We start from the raw sequence: 20,849 nt of genomic DNA on the forward strand, positions 1-20,849 counted from the left end.
TAATTACTTCCACATGTAAAGGAATTAGCTAGGGAATGAAACCTTATACATTAAAGATAATTAATTGCAAAAAGTAAACTTTTAGAGTCTGTTACTAAAAAGGACATTCCATTTTAGGCACAAAGATATACTCTTATGAGTAAAACAAGCTCTCTCATTTTATAAAATAACTCACATATTGACTGACCTATGAGGTATAAAAACCGGAAGTTCGAAAATCTGTATAATAGGTATATGGAGCTGAGAGAAGTATTGTCCTGATTCAACTAATTTTTTATACAGATACAGATACAGTGGAAAAGATTTCTTCTGAATATCTATTGTGTATCCCATACTTTGACTGATATTTTGGGTCAAAAGTCAACTATAGATACTGTGGTGCACAAATTCGGTACTTAAGGGCTTGAACAGTTTTTGTTGGATTTGGACAATTTTTGTTCTCAACGTGGCATATTCTAAAGGCATTATCCGTGCTAAGTTGTATTTAATAATATTAACTGCCTTTTCGTGTGTGTACTGGAAAGTGAAAGAATCAAATGTAATTTAAAATTGTGCTATATGTGAAGTAGGCGTGGTTGTGTCCGATTTCAACCATTTTCGGTCGGTCGCGTCCCGAGATATGTGATTTCACTAAAAAGTGGGCGGTGCTACGCCCATCATCCAATTTTCACCACGCTCCCATAAAGCCCTTCCATACCATCTCTGTTTCTGATGTAATTAGTAATTGATTTATTGTGCTTTTAGTTGTACAGTACTGTTCTAAGGGGAGCGAGCAAGGTTATCTTCCGAGTTAATCCCACTGTAGGTAGGAGTTTTTTCTATAATATTTGCGCTAATCAAGTTTGATTGTTGGAGCTTTAGTGGTTTAGGAAATATGTACATTAAACTTATTTGAGGGCGAGGCCACGCCTAATTTTTAAAAACTTTTTGCCCACACCGAAAACGTATAAAGTGCCATAACTAACACAAACTGCCTCTTTTCTATTGCGATCCCCTGTGCGGAATTACAACTTTATATTTTAATTAAGTGCTTAGTTACGGCACTTTATACGTTTTCGGTTTATGGCATTTTGTGGGCGTGAAAGTGGTTCGAATACGCCCTTCTACGAACTCGTAGGTTTTTTGTACTAAGAAACCCGCATACTAAGCTTCATCAAGATAAATCAATTTTTACTCAGGAACAGACGGACGGACGGACGGGCAGACAGACAGTCATATAAGTAACCCTATATCTAACTCGCTTAGTTTTAGGTGATACGTGCAACCGTTAGATGAACAAAACTATTATGCTCTGTGGTAACAGGCTGCAAGAGTATAAAAATGCCGAAAATTCACTTGAGTCTCTCGCATGAATTTGCAGATAATGAGCGACAAAAAGAGTCCTCGTCTGAGCGCAGTCTTAATAAATTCTTCGTTTGGCCGTTTATTAATGTTTAAGCTATAAATTCCCTCATAACAAAACAAGTAAACTAATAACTGTTTTGTATCAAAAACAAGTAAAATGCATTTGTAATACTTAAAACGGATATATTGAATTACACCACCCAAGGGGTAATTCCCTTCCCCAAATTTTTTAACTAGTAAGATGACACCCCTCTGTTGAACATTATTATTTGTCATGCATAATTTAAAATTTCCAAACGAAAAACCATTTTGTATCAAAGAGACACTTCCTCTGCTATTTGTTAAGACGAAAAGTGGAATAAACGTAGGAATAAGCTTAAATTGATAAATGAGGTTATATATGTATGTATGCATTCTTCTAAAAATCAATTCTCAGATGGGTCATATCATATCAGTAAATTGTGAGAAAGTCTTTGCCATCAAAGCGAAGTCACACTCACTCACATTGAAAGATATACCATAAATGTTTCCGGAAATATTAATGTGTATTCATAAATATTTTAACGCATGAAAATCGTCACCAAACAACAAAGCCTAAACAGCGCACAACAACAATGGTACTAGCAGTAAATATGTATTTAATGGCGGTCGAGCATGAGCAAGTATAAAACAAAGGCCAACGGCGATAATCCATAACTTTTGTTTTTGTCATTCATTTGCTTGTAATCGTTGACAATAAAAATCCAATCGAAGGCCAATGTACTCACTTGTACATATCGATAATGATAGTTATATACATATGTATGTATATATAGATATATCTATATGCAGATAAAGAAATAGAAAAATAAATAAATCTGAAACAAAGTTGCCAACAAAAACAAAAGACGTCAATTTAATGAAGAATGAATAGGCAGAAGAAAAGAAATATACGACGTCATGATAATTTATTTTGACGGAGAAAAGGCATTTTATTAAGGCTAAGTGCGTGGATATTGACCTCTTAGGTAGAGTGGTTGTCTGACAACGCGCCTTTCTGAAACCTCTCGGATGAAATCGCAAGTAGCCAGAAACATTTCTGCGGTCTAATTATAAAGATGTGCTTTTTCACAAAGTCCTGGAACCTATTACAGGTTATTTAGTCGTGAAATAGAATGTTAGATTTCACTATCTTTGAAGAAACCATAACAAACTTTAATGCTTTTAAGGCCGCTTCGCTGTCTGTATATATTGCTTGTTGTGAGCACACTCCTTGTCCGAACAAAAAGGTTTTCCTTAATTGTTATGATCTCCGCTGGAAGACATTACAATGGTCTGATAGTTAGATTGCGATTTTAGTATCAAGTTCAGCGAAAAGTCGCTATGGACACCTCGCGTCCTTACCACTCGTCTCTGGAAGAAAAGGCAAGATTGGGGTAAAAATTTAAGTGCAAATCTATAGGATTAAGAAACCGGTATTGGGAAGAAACGGGAGCTTATTAAGTATTTTGGAATGCCGCTTATTTTGGGTGCGACTAATAGGATCGCTCAGTGTAATAGCTGTCTTGGTGTCTAGTTGCTTACAGAACATGTGTGTTGACTGCAAATGATGATGTTTTACCTAGTATTCGTACGCTTACTCTAGAAAGATCTTCTCGAGGGATTTATGAAAATACCATCATCGGTTTAAATTCACAGCAATGAGAAATATTTCCCTTTTTTTTGACAAAATATGGATTATGGATTCACAGTTCAAGAACATTCTTTAATTTAAGATACTGACACATTGTGGTGTTAACTTTTGCTGGCGCTTTTACAATCACCAAATCGACGTAAGCCAAGTCTACAGCAGTACAACAGTAGTCTAATTTTTTCCTCACTTATAGCATTGACAGACGGCAGCGTTAAACCAGATTAATTGCATTTTTCGGGATTAATTCAGGAGTTACCACAGCTAACTCCGTTGCTGATTCCAAAAAAAAACTCTCAAAATTTTAGGGAGTTTGTGAGATTTTCGTTGGCAACATTGTTAAAAATGGCCTATTTTCATCTATTGTGAATGAAATACAAGCAACCCTGACAGCTGTTTATGAAATTCTCAATATAATATCAATAAGACTTCTATGAGCTGTTTATGAGAGTTTCAAACTCGCATAGCTGCCGTCTGTCACCTACAAATTTGGATCTGATTAAGTGCGCAGTTAATCCGGATTAACGCTGCCGTCTGTCAAGGCTATTAACCTATCAATAATAGGAAAGAGAAGCTTCCTCTACTATCAGTTGAACCTTTTAGAAGCTTAATTTGGTTATGGAGAGAGCTGATGTTAATATTAACAAAAGAATCGCCACATGACTGTTTATTGGATAATAGCACATTGTATTTCTCATGGTTATTGATCTCCATATCCATACTTTAATTTTCAAATTATGAAAAAGCTGCACTAAGAATGCGAATATTAAGTTTGGTGTTATAACGGCTGATCCAAGTAGAGACACTTTTTTCAATAGCCCTTTTTGAAAGATCACGCCTGAGTCGTGCCAAGATGTCATACTATTTTTGTTCAGTATTATTTGGCATGGAAAGACTTACGTCTGTACAACGTTTGCAAATCGTTCCACTTTAATCGAAAATTCACGTTCTCGACTTACTAAGCATACTATTCGCAACACCATCACCCATACTGAGACCCAGCATTCATTATTGGATAATATTCCACCGAATAGACCACAAAAATGTAGCAGCTGTAGCTGAGAGTGTACACGAAGACCGTGGATAGTCGATTCGGCGCCATTTCCAGCAAATCGGACTAACATATGGAACGACTTGGCGCATTTTACGTAAAGATATAAAATTAAAAGAGTACAAAATACAGCTTGTGCAAAAACCAAAACCTCTCGATGTTCCCAAGTGACATCGCTTCGCTCTATGGCCTCTTGAAAAGTTCCAAGAGGATCCGAAGTTTTCAAGAAAATTTTGTTCAGCGATGATTCCTATTTCTGGCTCAATGGGTTTGTAAACAAGCAAAATTGCCGCATTTGGGAAAAAAAGCCATGTGAAGAGATACAAGAGCTGCCATTTCATTCGGAAAAAACAGCGGTTTGCTGTAGCTTGTGGAATCGGCGGAATCATACGTAATCGTCAATGGCGACCATTATCGCGCCATTATAACCGACCATTTGATGCCTGAAATTGAAGCTCGTGATCTCAGCGACATTTGATTTCAACAAGACGATTCCCCTTCTTACACATCGCAACAATCAATGGATTTTTTGAGAGAACACTTCGATGAACAGATAATTTCACTTGTTTGGGCCGACTGATTGGCCACCAAGATCACCGTTAGACTACGCAGATAATCCACCTACGATTCAGACCTTTGAGCAAAACGTAACGCGTGTCATCCGCCAGTTATCAGTCGAAATGCTCGAACGAGTCATCGAAAATTGGATTCAACAGCTCCCGTTAAATTTGAAGTTTTCCTGTTTTTTCTTTAAAATACTAGAGAACGTCGAAATCGATTACCATTTATATGTGGTATTTACCAACATTACTTATTTGAAGTCTGGTTCGGTATTTAGCGCCTCAAAGGAGATCCTTATTCAAGCTCTCTACCTTAACTTCAGTGCGACTCAGACATTTACATAATTAATATCTGGTCCACATCTAATTTTAACTGCAAGGGATTTATTTATTTATTTTTTCGTAGAAGCTTTGGTGCCATGGCAACCCATTTGATATCGCTTTCACTTTCACCCCATTCACCCCAAGGTCTATATTTACGAGCATTAGTAAAAACGCGCAATGAATGTGGCGAAAATAAATAAATCGCTTAACCTAAAGGGCATAAAAGTATCTGTTTGAGTTGACTTGTGTTTGTGCCTATGTGGAGTGGCATACATTTAGGCGGTTGACAACTTTCAACACATAATTCACATCACTTTAAGCGCTTTGAATGGCGAGAAAATATTGCCAACAACACTACTAAAGGCTAAGCAAAGTAAGCCCATAGACCAATACCACATTAAGGGGGCTGAGAGAGGCTCTGTCTTGCATTTGACTGTGTATGCGTTTTTGGGCGATGCTCACATTTGCCTTAGTTATTTCTCGATTACTTATTACCATCGTATTATTTGCTTTTATTAACTCGAAATGCAATAAAATTGACCTGCCTTCCTCAATGACGCATTTCATACACACACATTCACCTTCAACTTGCTTGCAATGAGCGTGCAACATATTTGAAGTTATTTTATGTTTGTTTTGTCTTTTGAATTCTTGCAGCCGCTGGCTAAATTCTTTTTGTGTACCACCATGGGTGGTCAATTTTACGAGCTTTGGCCTTCAAATGGAAATTTATGTTGCAGGGAGTGACTGAATTGTGTAGATTTTGGGGTCGGTTTATGGCTGGCGTACTGCTAAACGACAGTTTTGTGTGATCTAGTACACTGAGCCACGCTGGGAGACTTTTATCTCGTTAATATTGAGGAGTAATTGGCAGAAGAGAGTCTGTGGAATTATTTTTTAACATTTACTAAACCTTTATTGTAAATTATGATATTTTAAATTTTATTGTCTAAAATGGGTTTTCAATACCACCGCCTTCCTTTCGAAGAAGTTTATGTATTTATTTTAATTTGTAGGCAAACCTGAATAACTGTATTAGATTATACCCGGTTAATAGCAGTTATCATACATAAGAGCAAGTTATAATATAGTATAGTTATATATAGTTTTCAAACAATATTCAATAGATTGCAGATACAATTTAGAGAGGAGAAAGAATCCGTAAAATATTTACTGTCTAAATACAGAATAAATTATAAATAGTTCAGATTATATGTTTATATTACACTACACGCTTTTGCTAACTTTAACACTTTTCCAGGGACAAACACTTTCAATTTCATGTTGACGAAATGGCATTAATATTACTTTCTACTTACATAACTATGACTCCTATTATTAGTAGAATTAGTTCTTCGCGTGAGTACGAAGAGCTTGACAACCTAGCCGACAGGAGTAATGCTCGAAAATTCTACTAAAAGGTGCGGCAACTAACAGAAAGCTTCAAGACGGGAGTATACTCTTGCAGAACTAAAAGAGGTGATTTAGCCACTGATGCCCAGAGCATACTTAAATTATGTAGAGAACACTTATCCTATCCACTGAATAGCAGACAGTGGCAATTACCCGTCTGAAGAACAAAAAAGCGGCGGTGGTCAATAAATTGCCGGCCAAGCTATTCAAATATGAGGAGGCATCAGTTTCTTTATAGAATCTGGTCGACCGAAAGCATGTCCGACGATTGGAATTTAAGTGTGCTCTGCCCAATCCACAAAAAGAGAGACCCCACAATCTGCGTCAACTACCACGGGTTAAGATTCCTCAATACCGCATATAAGATTCTATCAAGCGTATTGTGTGAAAGATTAAAGTCCACCGTCAACACACTGCTTGGATCCTATTATTGTAGCTTGAGGCCGGAAAAATATTCACCACCAAATGTTGGAAAAGATCCGTGAAAAGAGGAACGACAGACACCACCTGTTCGTTGATTTCAAAGCTGCTTTTGACAGCGCAAAAAGGTGCTGCCTTTATGCGGCGATGTCTGTATTTGGTATCCCCGCAAAACTAATACGGCTGTGTAAACTAACGTTGAGTATTATCAAAAGCTCTGTCACGATCGGGAAGGACTTCTCCGAGCCGTTCAATACCAAAGGAGGTTTCGGACAAGGCGACTCCTATCCCAGAGCTTAATCGAGAAGGTACAATATTGTATAAGAGTGTACAGATGCTGGCGTACGCCGATGACATCACAGTTCATCTTTCTCCAGGTTGGACAAAGATGAGAAGCAAATAGGACTGGTAATGAAAGAGGACAAGGAGAAATATCTCCTATCATCAAACAAAAAGTCGTCGCACTCGCGACTTGGCTTCCACGCCACTGATGACAGTCATACCTTTGAAGTCGTAGATAATTTCGTCTATCTTGAAACCAGCATTAACACTAACAACGTCAGCCTCCAAATCCAACGCAGAATAACTCTTGCCAACAGGTGCTACAGGCTCTCTCGACGAACATAGACCAAACTGTACAAGTCACTCATCGGCAGCACCGGTATCTGCTATATGGTGCAGAGGCATGGACGATAACAAACTCTGATGAATCGACGTTACGAGTTTTCGAGAGAAAGGTTCTGCGGAAGATTTATGGTATTTTGCGTAATGGCTACGGTGAATATTGCATTCGATGGAACAATGAGCTGTGCGAGTTATACGATGACTTTGGCAAAGTTCAGCGAATTAATACAATAAATTTCTCCTTCCTAAAAGGAAATCCGTAAAGAATGTGTAAAAATTTCTCCTTTTTGTTAATATGTAGTTGTGTATACATACATAAAGCAAATACTAAATTGCCCGAGATCACAAAACATCACTGAGTATTTCTCATGTCACGCTCCGTCATTAGTTTTTGCGACAATTTAAATAATGAGAGACATTTTTATTTCATTTCACATTAAATCTCATAACCATAGAATATTAAATTAAGAATATTATGACCTTGAATGTTTACACAAATATTATAAAATGTGAATCTGTCACAGTGAGTAATGTTTCTTAAGATTAATTTAATTCTTTGTTAGTAAGGGTGTGTATATTGGCCTCAATTTATTTTAGAAAGAAAGGGCCAAAGGAGGTTTCACTTAAAGATTTTTACCAAAAATTAGCTTTCTATTTAAAGTAGGTTTATGTGAAGCTGGTGGTAAGTCGTTTTAGCTTATTTACTTATAAAAGGCAGATAATAAATCTGAAGTTTCGTATGTTAAGTTGTTAAATATTTTTAAGTTGTTAAATATCGCAAATTGATGTTGGAGTTATTGTGTAGAGTCTAATTGAGTTGAGTTAATTATCTAAGCGTTAGTTATGCGGAGTGGTTTTGCAGTTACATTTTGCTTTTGTTAATTTTATGCATTTATTCCCATATTTTAGGTTAGATGATAAGTAATTTGCAATACGGAATATGTCTTATTGTTGTAATTCTTGTCAGAAGTCAATTACATGGTCAATTGTGCAGTTGCTTGAGTTTAAAGCTGAATAACTCATTTAGCAGTACATACAGTATGCATATGTATATAATCATTAGTGTATATGAACACGTAGACACTAATTATTCGAGCAACTGATTGATTATTTCACATTTTATAATAAATAGACTGATGTTATTTTTGAAGTACATATTTGAAGAAACCGAGACTCATCAACCTGTATATTAAGGGTTGAATTCGAAGGAAGTGACTGTTAAGTGCTCAGCAAGTCTGCAGCAAAGTCAGGTCGGTCGACACTTAGGTAGTCTCATTTCTGGAGGGAATCCCTATATATATAGAATATATTGCGGATAACTTCCTCGTATCGAGAGGATTTTTATTAACGACGGTATTGCGGATAACTTCCTCGTATCGAGAGGATTTTTATTAACGACGGAGGGTGATTTTGGAACTCGTATGTTTGAAGCTGGAACTAATCCTAAGCAATTCTTTGGTATAGAGCGGTTGTGGCGGAGTGGTTAAGTGCACGGGCACTTCGGAAAGTAAATAGAGGCACCCCTAAAGGTGGCGTCCTTTCCCCTTCACAATAGATCCTAGTCTTTAAAGGCCTTTGGATGGAATTGGCAGGGTGAGGCTTCTGGGTGATTGCCGCAGCCCAAGTGGATGTATTTGCTATAGTAAAGGGGAGATCACCCCCTATGAGCAGATAGAAATATATTAGCTATAAATCCAAATAAAACTGAGCTATTTTTGAATTAGCAAATTCAATCTCACCACAATTGTAAGTGTTCTAACTGAAGACTGTCCAATGGGTTCACAGGCGATGTAATTTAATATTTTGTCGGCAAGAAGACGAGGTGAAAACATTTTCTGACTTCTTTCTATATTACTCGGCTTTTCACAGGCCGATATTGAAATATCGCGGTAAAACGGTTGGTGAACCCAATGAAATGGGTGGGATTGACATTAACTTCCTTAATAATTTTGTGGTTAGCTCAAAACGCTTACGAGGTTCTGGTTTCCATGTCTGAATAACATCCAGCGATGTAATCTAACCTGTCTAGAGGGTTGATAAACATCGGATACAAGATCTATTTTTGGTGTATACTTTTGAATCTCACATTTTTCTGTTTATACCCGATAAGGAATAATCCGATGAAATAAGTAGTGTATGAGTCAAGTATTTAAACATGATATTTCATAAATCGTAATGCGTATAGCTTAACCGAAATTTCCGAAGATCTTTATTTATGTAATCGAGAACAATCGGAAGAGCAACATGGTATATAATTTCTGCACCATTTATTATAAAGAATTCCCGATACTTCCCTGACAGGGTGTATAGTGTTAATGAAACTTATTACAAGTGTTCCTTGGTAAAAAAATTTTAGGACCACTCTGCCTCGCCCACAAAGATATTTATTCGAAAACCTATAAAATGGCATAACTATTGATAAGCACTAAGTTCGGATATATAACTGCATCGAAGCAAGTGCGCTTTGTGTAGCATTTGCCCTTTATTCTTAAAAAAAAGTCCTTATTATGATTTTTGGTTTGAATGGCAACTGTAAGATATAGTGGTCTGATCTGAAAAATATGTTCGGAGAATGTAGTGATGCCTTATATTATATAATATAATATTTGTGCATAATTTTGTGTAAATTTTTGCCTGAATTTCCAACCACATTTGTTGGCTATTATAGATACGATGATGGATGTTTCTTTTTCCGTTAATTTAGGAGCGAAAAGGGTAAAAGGTTTGGTAACTTCAATGCGAAAACTGTTTGTATCAAAAGAAATAGTATCCAAGTCAATTTAAACATTCATATTACGAAAAGATACAACATTTATAGACCTACAACAAAAAGGTACGACCGAGGCTGAGTGAGTATTTTTATTACGAACGAACGAACGAACGAACTTAAATTCGCAATCTTGTGAAAGCAGATCTTTTAGCTCCTTTCTTATAACACATGCTTTCAGAAAAATTTGGTTATTCAAAATAAATTAATAAATATTTTCATATTAAACCAAGATTTTAAATTACGAAATATATACCTATATGACAAATAATGTTTTTTGACTGAAAACAACAACAAAAAGTCCTTTGATTTCAATGCTTGTCCTATGTTAATATTAGTCATTCACGTTGTGGAGGATTGAGTCATGTTCACGAACGTGTGGAAAGCCCTATGAGGGCCATTTCCTTGGGTGTAGTCAGAAACGATTTTTTTTACATATGGCAGCTTACGACTTCCGGTCTTACACCAAGTATTTTTTGAGTAACCAAAGAATATCCATTTGAAGGCACGCTAAAGTAAAAAAGGTGAACCATCCCTCCCCAGGGTTGTGCGCTGGGTTTGGGACGTGCCACCTAAAAAATAAAAATGTTTCCGGTTGTAAATCCAAGCTTTTCTACACTGTTACCTATTTATCGCTTATTGGAATAGCTGTCATATTTTTATATAATTGCAAATATCTGTAGTAATCTACACAGGAGAGAGAGTGGGGGTTATCTCAACTTTGAACCTTTGCCCTTTAATTCAAAATTAAGTCAACAAATCCTCCTGCTACATGTATAATTTATTTTTCTTTATAGACCTTTAGCGAACAGTGATGGAGAAATATGGCATTTCACTGTTATTTGGTAGGTACTGAAATAAATCAAAAATTCAAAATATGATTGAACTTTTATAAGCGCTACAAAACACACTAGCCTCACAAGGAATCACAATCTACTCAACATCCATAACAAAATAATATCAAATTGTCTTTTTCCCTCAACAATTCCGACCGTTATGTTTTCATCAATTTGTAGCCGAAATCATATGTTAAGATTGTGAACAAGCAAATATTCAGACATTGGTGTATTCGGAAATGGTTGGCAAAATTCAAAAGTACTGTATGCCTCATAGAAAATGCACGCAAAAGCACATCTGTTCAATGCTACAGATGAATGTAATAAAAATATTACACTCCGACTGTACTATTTGGTTTTTTAACAAATATTTATTTATGTATATTTATTTACTATACTTCACTTTGCAGCCGCCCTTTCAACATAAGTATGTACATACATAGATACTTGTCGCTACAAAGTCGAGGGTATCGTAGTACTTCCATATAGTACATATACACGAGAGTTTGGCAAAACATTACAGTTATCTTTGCTCTTTGTCAGTGGAAAATTCGCTGATGGCAGGCAACAACGCTCGTGAAATTTTTCTATTTGCTCCGATTATATGGCAGTGTTTGTGTGTATCGGTGAGGCAACTCGCATAAATACATTCAATTCCTCGGCAAAACTGAACTAAACTAAATAAATAAACATTGGCAACACTCTTATTGAAAATGGACATTTTTTGCGTTGAACCTGAAAATTCTATCCATTTTATGTAGTCGAAAGCACTGATGGAAGCGAGGCGGAGAGCTGGTCTAAAAAATACTCGCATATATTGTGCGAAAATGAAATCTATCAAAATCTCTTTTTAGCAGAGTGAATAATGTTATTGAAATGGATTGCATTCGATTGAATTGAAGACTAAAGGTGCACCCACCACAGGGTATTTTGAGCATATTGGAGTGGGAAATGAATAAGATAAATGAAGTGCATTGATGTGTAACAAACACGCCAAACAACTCGTATACACTACCATTAACTAATGTAACAGTAGAGGCGAGTGAATTAAAAGAATTGCGGAAAACTGCATTTAGCAAAAATTATTTGACAAGTAAATTGTATATTGACCACTAGTAAGAATGCAAAAATTTTCAATTTCTGAAATACTTTCCGGGAAAACAATTTAAATTTATATATTCAACTAGGGATGTGAAGTGACACTATTTTCCAGAGTTAAACTAATATATTTAAGAAGCTATATTAAAAATTTTCCTTCGATAAGCGTTACAGAATTTCGAATCGCACAAATCCTGAAACCTTGGCTAGAATCAAGTTAAGTGACATTTAAGGTGCTATAGTCTAAGTTTAATCCTAAACGGATTTGTCATTCAAATTGTATTAAAATTTATATCCGCCGCATCAGACTCAGAGCATCTCGTTATTTAGTCGACTGGGAGCCCGGGAACTCTGGAATTCTCCAACACTTTTCATACCAAAATACTTGGATTACAAGTTCACTGAGTCTAGTACATGTACTGTTATATGTCTGCTCACATACTTTCAAGGCAGAACTGGGAGAGGGTGAGCTTTTTTATGGATGAATCAAAACTTGCGGTGAAAGTTGGTGAAAGTCGGTAACATTTTATCCAGTTCAGGTTTTTGCTTCCTGACCAATGCAGCATCTTCCAAGCAGAGAGGCTGATGAATTTGCTAGGGCATGTACTTCAGTCTCAAGATCAGCGGAACGGGAATGTATAGTTAGGAGCTCCGTTTGCTTCTAATGATTTACTACTGGACTTTTGGGCTTCAAATCTAAATCAGCAAGCTTTGAGTTTCAGGTGAACGCTGCATGAGCAAACAAAAACTGCACAAATCTCAATTATAATATTATTACAAATTTCTAGCATTGTGGAAATAATTATTGAATTACCGCTTTTTGTTTTCAGTAGTCGCCAGTTACAATGATTTGTTTTCAGAGTTGTTGGTTCATGCAGGGTTGCGTGCTGGGTTTAGGCCTCGACACGTAAAAAAACACACCCAATGAAGATCAAAACAGCATCGGATGAAAACCACCCCTTTTGCCGACGTCTACAAACGTATTATGTACTACGATTTATGTACCTGGAATGTCTGTTCCCATAATTGGGAAGATTCCGCTGCCTAGCTGGTTGATGCCCTCGTAATCGTAACTTTAACGCCAGGGTGGGCAAATGAGATATCTTTGTCACAACGGTCGGTAAATTCAGACAGCCTACTTTGCAAAGTTACAATCGTCCACAACACAACCTAATGGCTAATGCCCAGAGCTTACATCAATTTTGGAGGGAAGGCATCTCCAGCCTGCTGAATAGCAGAAAGAATAACATCAGGAGATGGTGAACTCGATTTCCCAATTGATGACGATAAAGCGAACGTTCCATTGTCCGACCATGAAGAAGTTGAAATAGCAATTACCCATCTGAAAAACAACAAAGCGGCGGGGGCCGATTAGTTGTCGGCCGAGCTCTTTGTAGAACACGATTAGACGAAAGCACGCATGATGATTGCAATTTTAGTGTGCTCCACTCAATCCACAAAAATGGAGAGATTTCACAATATGCGGCAACTACCGTGGGCCCCCTCAACATCAACAAGTGACAGTGAACAAATCTTGGAAAAGATCCGTGAAAAGAGGATCAACGCACACCACCTCTACGTAATTTTGAAACTGCTTTTGACAGCACGTAAAGGAGCCGCTTTTATGCCCCTATGTCTGAATTTGGTATCCCGAAAAACTAACACGGCTATGTAAACTGACGTTGAGCAATACCAAAAGCTCCGTCAGGATCGAGAAGGACCTCTCCGAACCATTCGATACCAAACGTGGTTTCAGACAAGGCGCCCTATCATGCGACTACTTCAATCTACTCCTGGAGAAAATAATTCAACCTGTAATAATGCAATATTCTGCATCATTGATCTCCAGATTGAATAAGGTAGCGAAGCAAATGGGTCTGATAGTTAACGAGAGCAATACGAAATATCACCTGCCATCAAACAAAGAGTCGTTGCACTCGCGACTTGGCTTCAACGTCACTGTTGACAGTCATATCTTCGAAGTTGTAGATAATTTCGTCTATTTAGGAACCAGCATTAACACCACCAACAATGTCAGCTTCAAGTCCAGCACAGAATATCTCTTGCCAGCAGGCGCTACTTCGAACTGAGTAGGCAATTGAGAAGTTAGGTTCTCTCAACACAAACAAAGACCGAATTCTGAAAGTCACTTATTGCCGTCTTACCATATTGTGCAGAGGCATGGACGTTGATAACATCTGATGAGTCGGCGTTACTAGTTTTCGAGTTTTCTGCTACCGGCGAAGACCGCAGCCAATGAAACGATTTGCTGTACGAGATATGCGACGATATTGAAATAGTTCAGCGAATTAAGAGACAGCGGCTACAGTGGCTAGGTCATGTCGTCCCAATGGATGAAAACCCTCCAACTCTGAAAGTATTCGACGCAGTTCCCGCCGGGGAAAGTACAGTTTGAAGGACCTGGCTACACTTGGCGCCAAACAGCGAAAAGGACGAAAAGGAAGAATAAAGTTTGAAACACTCATTAGGAAGGGTAGGAGATTCTGTAAAATATATATCTAAGTGATAGTTTATCTGATGAATCCGCACATTATTATACTCTCGCAACAAAGTTGCTAAGGAGAGTATTATAGTTTTGTTCACATAACGGTTGTTTGTAAGTCCTAAAACTAAAAGAGTCAGATATAGGGTTATATATACCAAAGTGATCAGGGTGATTAGTAGAGTTGAAATCCGTCCCTCTGTCCGTCCGTCCGTGCAAGCTGTAACTTGAGTAAAAATTGAGATATGATGATGAAACTTGATACACGTATTTCTTGGCTCCATAAGAAGGTTAAGTTCGAAGATGGGCAAAATCGGCCCACTGCCACGCCCACAAAATGGCGGAAACCGAAAACCTATAAAGTGTCATAACTAAGCCATAAATAAAGATATTAAAGTCAAATTTGGCACAAGGAATCGCATTAGGGAGGGGCATATTTGGACGTAATTTTTTTTGGAAAAGTGGGCGTGGCCCCGCCCCCTACTAAGTTTTTTGTACATATCTTTGAAACTACTATAGCTATGTCAACCAAAATCTATAGAGTCGTTTCCTTCAGGCATTTCCATCTATAGTTCAAAAATAGAAGAAATCGGATAATAACCACGCCCACCTCCCATACAAAGGTTATGTTGAAAATCACTAAAAGTGCGTTAACCGACTCATAAAAAACGTCAGAAACACTAAATTTTACGGAAGAAATAGCAGAAAGAAGCTACACCCAGGCTTTTTTTAAAAATTGAAAATGGGCGTGGCGTCGCCCACTTATGGACCAAAAACCATATCTCAGGAACTACTAGACCGATTTCAATGAAATTCGGTACGTAATATTTTCTTAACACCCTGATGACATGTACGAAATATGGGTGAAATCGGTTCACAACCACGCCTTCTTCCAATATAACGCTATTTTGAATTCCATCTGATGCCTTCTCCGTATAATACGAGTATATACATTAGGAACCAATGATGATAGCGGAATAAAACTTTACACAAATACGGTATTTGAAAAATATGTGAATGACGGATAATGAAATCTCGATTATCACTTTATCATGCGAGAGTATAAAATGTTCGGTGACACCCGAACTTAGCCCTTCCTTACTTGTTTTGTATGGATTTTTTCAGCGAAAGCCTGTTGAGCTGCCTGAAACGAAATTTGAGGAACTAACTCGTTCGCTTATAAACGATAAACGAGTATATTAATCTTAAATACTTTATCTTTAACTTTATTTAAAGATCTTTAATAAACAAACCGTTAAAAGAAAAAAGTAGAAAAAATAAAATACAACCTATCAGCATATGAAAGTGTTATTATTAATGTTATTATCTTAATTATATCGCTAAATCTTTTCTCAGCTATTATAAGAACGAGGAAGAAAATATGCCTGAAAAAATATTTTTCCTTTGAAAACGTCCTTTGCTATTTATTTGCTTACTTTCATAAAAACTCATTTATGCAAATGCAAAGATAAATGCGTTTAAGCTTGCACCAAGAACGAGTATGATCTGTGGCAAGTGGAAAGTCGCACTTACCATAAAACGTAAATTGCGCCCGTATGTGCCATATCATCTGCATGACACTAGAATTTGCTGCTTGTATCCTGTGTTTCATGTATTTTTTCCGGAAGCAAATTGTGTGGCAGCAATTCTTCCACTTTTCTTTCGCTTCGTTTCGTTTACTCCTTTTCACTTTAAGCTTTTCACACTTATTACTTTTTGTATGTTGTTGTTTTACTATATATGTACATATAAATATATGTTTTTATGCATCTCCACATGCATATTTATGCAGTTTCATGAGTCGGAAATAATGCAAGTAAATGCAGACAGCGGGTAATCTTCACGCACTTGGAACTTCTTTCCAAAAAACAAATTAGAAAACTTGTTTCAGAGCAAAAATACAAAATGAAGCAGTTGCAAACGATTATGATATTAATATTAAATTGTAAATTTAAATAAAAATTTTCCCGATTATAGCTCTGCTTGCCGAAATAGGTATATAAACATTTACACTCATATTCTTATACATTTTAGAAAATGATTTGTAGAACCACTGTTATTTTATAGTTAGGTTTGAAAAAATATATCTTATATATATTTTTTTTTTCAGAAACCTCGTCATAATTTGCTTTTGTTTAACCTACCTCAATAAATTTTTTCTTCACCTTCTTTGACACTACAACCGAGGGTCGATCTGGGCGAGAACACGAAACTTCGCCAGCTGTCTCTATGCGAGTTCAGACCAGTTTTACATGCCAATTGCAGACAGGTCGCTTGCACTTGGTCCTTCCATTGGGTGCGTGGTTTGCTTCCTTTCCTATTGCTGGTGTATCATATTCCTTGCTATCGACATGGCCTAACCAGCGCATTTGTTGAATTTTTATGCGCTTAACTACATATATCCATGTCGCCATATAACTAGCTCATACAGTTCGTCCCAAAGATCTTGCGAAGAATAATTCTCTCGAATGTTCCTAGTAAGCAAGAGTTATTCTGCACTTGATCTCCAGGGTCAGATTATTGCATGTTCCGAAATATACAAAGCCCTTAACTTTTTCAAGTTTTGCCTTCTTTGCCCATCTTGGCGTTGAAGTCGCCGAGAACTTCTTCCAATCGTTCGTAGAATTGTTCTCTGGTATCGTCGTCCTGTTCAGGTATATATCCGTAAATCGTATTTTTTTGTAAGTTTGCTGTAGTTGTCAATATTTGGGAAGGTCAATATCAAAGGGATTGAGTATGATAGCTAAACTGTGGCTGGATACCTATAGCCACTACCACACACCTTTCACAAACAGATTGACCATTATGGATACTGTCAGGTCAACCTAAGTGACGCGAATATTTATATCCGATATTTTTAAAGTGTACTTCTTAATTTAAACGAGAATTACAATAAGCTCAAATTATTTCTGCTCAATTAAAGTTTTTTGATTTTTATCATTCTGTTTATACGACAGCTATATTCTATAGTGATCCCATATCGGCATTCCCTAAAAATAAGCAGCTTCTTCACGATTTTTTTACATTTGGCTCTAGCAGTTCACGACTTTCGGTATTAGATCAAGTACCCTTTGCGCAGCTAAAGAACATCTGTTTGAAGGCGAGCTAAAGGGAGAAGGCGAAACCCTTGTGCGCTGTGTTTGGGAATACTACTTAAAAACCACTCTCAATGAAAACTTATCAACAGCCTCGGATAAGAGGCGGCGACTAACAGAAGATTTCAAGACCAGAGCATACTCTTGTACAACCCGCAGAGGTGATCTAGTAGCCGATGAGCAGAACATACTAAAATTATGAAGGGAACATATCTCTTGCCTGCTAAATGGCAGTGAAGGTATAAAATCAGGAGATGGCGAACCTGATTCCTCAATCGATGACGATAGAGCAGACGTTTCATTGCCCGACCATGAAGAAGTCCGAATAACAATTACCCGTCGAAAGAACAACAAACGGCGGGGGCTGATAGATCGCTGACAGAGCTATTCAAACGACGAAAGCACGCCCGACGATTGGAACTTAATTGTGCTCTGCGCAATCCACAAAAAGGGAGACTCCACGATCTGTGCCAACTACCGTGGGATAAGTCTCCTCAACATGGCATATAAGGTTCTATCGAGCTTATTGTGTGAAAGATTAAAGCCCACCGTCAACAAACTGATTGCACCTTATCAGGGTGGCTTTAGACCTAGAAAATCAACAACTGACCAGATATACACAATGCGCCAAATCTTTGAAAAGACCCGTGAAAAGAGAATCGACGCACACCACCTTTCCGCCGATTTCGAAGCTGCTTTTGACAGCACGAAAAGGAGCTGCCTTTATGCCGCGATGTCTGAATTTGGTATAGCCGCGAAACTAATACGGCTGTGTAAGATGACGTTGCGCAACACCAAAAGCTCCGTCAGAATCGGGTAGGAACTCTCCGAGCCGTTCGATACCAAAGCAGGTTTCAGACAAGGCGACTCCCTATCGTGTGACTTCCTCAATCTACTATTGGAGAAAATAATTCCAGTTGCAGAACTAAACAGAGAAGGTACCATCCTCTATAAAAATGTACATCATTAGCCTTAACAACCACATCTTTAGTTCTGCTTTCTCCAGACTGGATAAGAAAGCGAAGCAAATGGGTCTGGTGGTAAAAGAGGGCAAGACGAAATATTTCCTGTCATAACTTCGGAGTCAAAGATAATTTTTTTTACCTTGGAACCAGCATTAGCAGTACAACGTCACCCTCGAAATCCTATGCAGAAAGGATGGTTATTCTGACTGAGTAGGCAAATTAGAAGTAAAGTTCTCTTTCAACGAAAAAAACACAAAACTCTATAAGTCACTCATGATTCCCATCCTGCTATTTGTTGCAGAGGCATTTGATGGAACGATGAGCTGTATGAGATATCCGACGACATTGACATAGTTGTGCGAATTAAAAGACAGCGGCTACATTGGCTAAGTCATGTCGTTCCAATGGATGAAAACACTCCAACTCCGAAAGTATTCGACGCAGTATCCGCAGTACCCGGGAAAATAGATGAAGAGGAAAGACTACTCCGTTGGAAAGACCTGGCTTCGCTTGGAATCTCCAATTGGCGCTACATTACAAAAAGAAGAAACAACTGGCGTGCTGTTGTTAACTCGGCTATAACCGCGTAAGCTATTTCTACGCCTGTAAATAGAAGATGCATATTCTATAGAAGACAGATTTTTGTAAATGGCACAAGCTTGAAAAATAGCATGTGGTATTCTTCAATATGCCGTTGAACAACCTTCTGGAAGGAAAGGTGCTCCAGCCAATATGAGGTTCAGACATAATTTATAAACTAGTTGATTTTAATCGAAAATTGTTGGAATGTTCCAAGCAATTAGTGTTACTACAGTCGTCGAGATAAAACTTGGCGTCCTAGAGGTTCTCTTGACAGCTTATCCTAGCCCTGAAATTTGGTTCAAAACAACCCTCGACAACTAGTGCTGCTTCTTTATAATGATGGTGAACATTCAGATTAGGATAACTATATTAAAGCATCACAGGCGCTATTAAACGCGAATTAAAATTTGAAATTTTAGTCGCAAAAACTTTAATTTTTTAACCCCACTCAACACAATTGCATTTGATTTGGCATGCAGGTCGGTCGGTTTGCGTTGTGCAACTGTCACATGGAGCAATCAATCTGTCAGCGCAATGTGTCACCCTAACCGCATACAACAACAGCCGTTACAAATGCACCGCTTATGCTATTTATATATTTGCACATGAGTTTATCTACCTTGACATATATATGTATATATAACGGGATTCATAGACAAAATCAACTTTCATCAACAGCGACGCCACAATTGTATTGAAACAAATGCTGCAAGGGAACACATAGTAAATCCGTTATCAAATCAATTGATTGCACATCAGCGCGGGTGGAAAAATGTCAGGCGCATTTGTCATTTCGATAGTGCTTCGTGTCCATGACATCTGAACGCATTGATTAAGTCACTTTGCGTGGAAGTGAAATGTGTTTATTGTGTTTTGATGCTATTTTCACAACGCCGAACGATTTGCGATAGTGTCGAGTATGTCAACAGTAAAAGCATTTTTTCGCACATTTTGTTATACATACTTGTATTTTACTGTTATTTTAAACCTGTTATCTCGAAAAAAACAACATGTAATTAATAGGACTTATCGGCATTAATTACAACAGGTTGCATATATGTACATATTTATATAAGAAATATATATTACAGTTACTTATGAACTCAAATTAACATATACACATCCATGTATATATAACAGCCTTCACATATGTATTTCTCATAAGAACTATGCACATATATGTAACGGGTGTCTTTTTTTTAGACTGTGGGTTTCTATGAGGCAATACTTTTTCCGGACTCAATTCGGTTTGTCATTCCGTAATGAGCAGACTTTCTCCGAACCTTTGTTAATCGTGAAAATTTATTATTAATTTGTTCGACCAACCATGGATCGATCGTGCGAAGGCTGAAGACGTCTCTCCGCCATCGCGCGCAAACATTAGAGCTGTCCACTTTATGGAAAGTTTGTGACTTGCGGGCTTACAAAATCCAACTCATCGAAGAATTGAAGTGAAAGGCACATTCAGTGTTGGGACCTTTATGATCAGTTATTGAAAAAAACTTTTGGTATGCGATAAGCTCGCGTCGTGGAGCGTGGCAAATAAGCCCGAGACGATTGACGCCTTGGAAGATAGCATTCGGCGCATTGTTGCCGAC

The sequence above is a fragment of the Bactrocera tryoni genome, chromosome 2 (genome assembly GCF_016617805.1).
Source record: "Bactrocera tryoni isolate S06 chromosome 2, CSIRO_BtryS06_freeze2, whole genome shotgun sequence".
NCBI classification, from domain to species: domain Eukaryota; kingdom Metazoa; phylum Arthropoda; class Insecta; order Diptera; family Tephritidae; genus Bactrocera; species Bactrocera tryoni.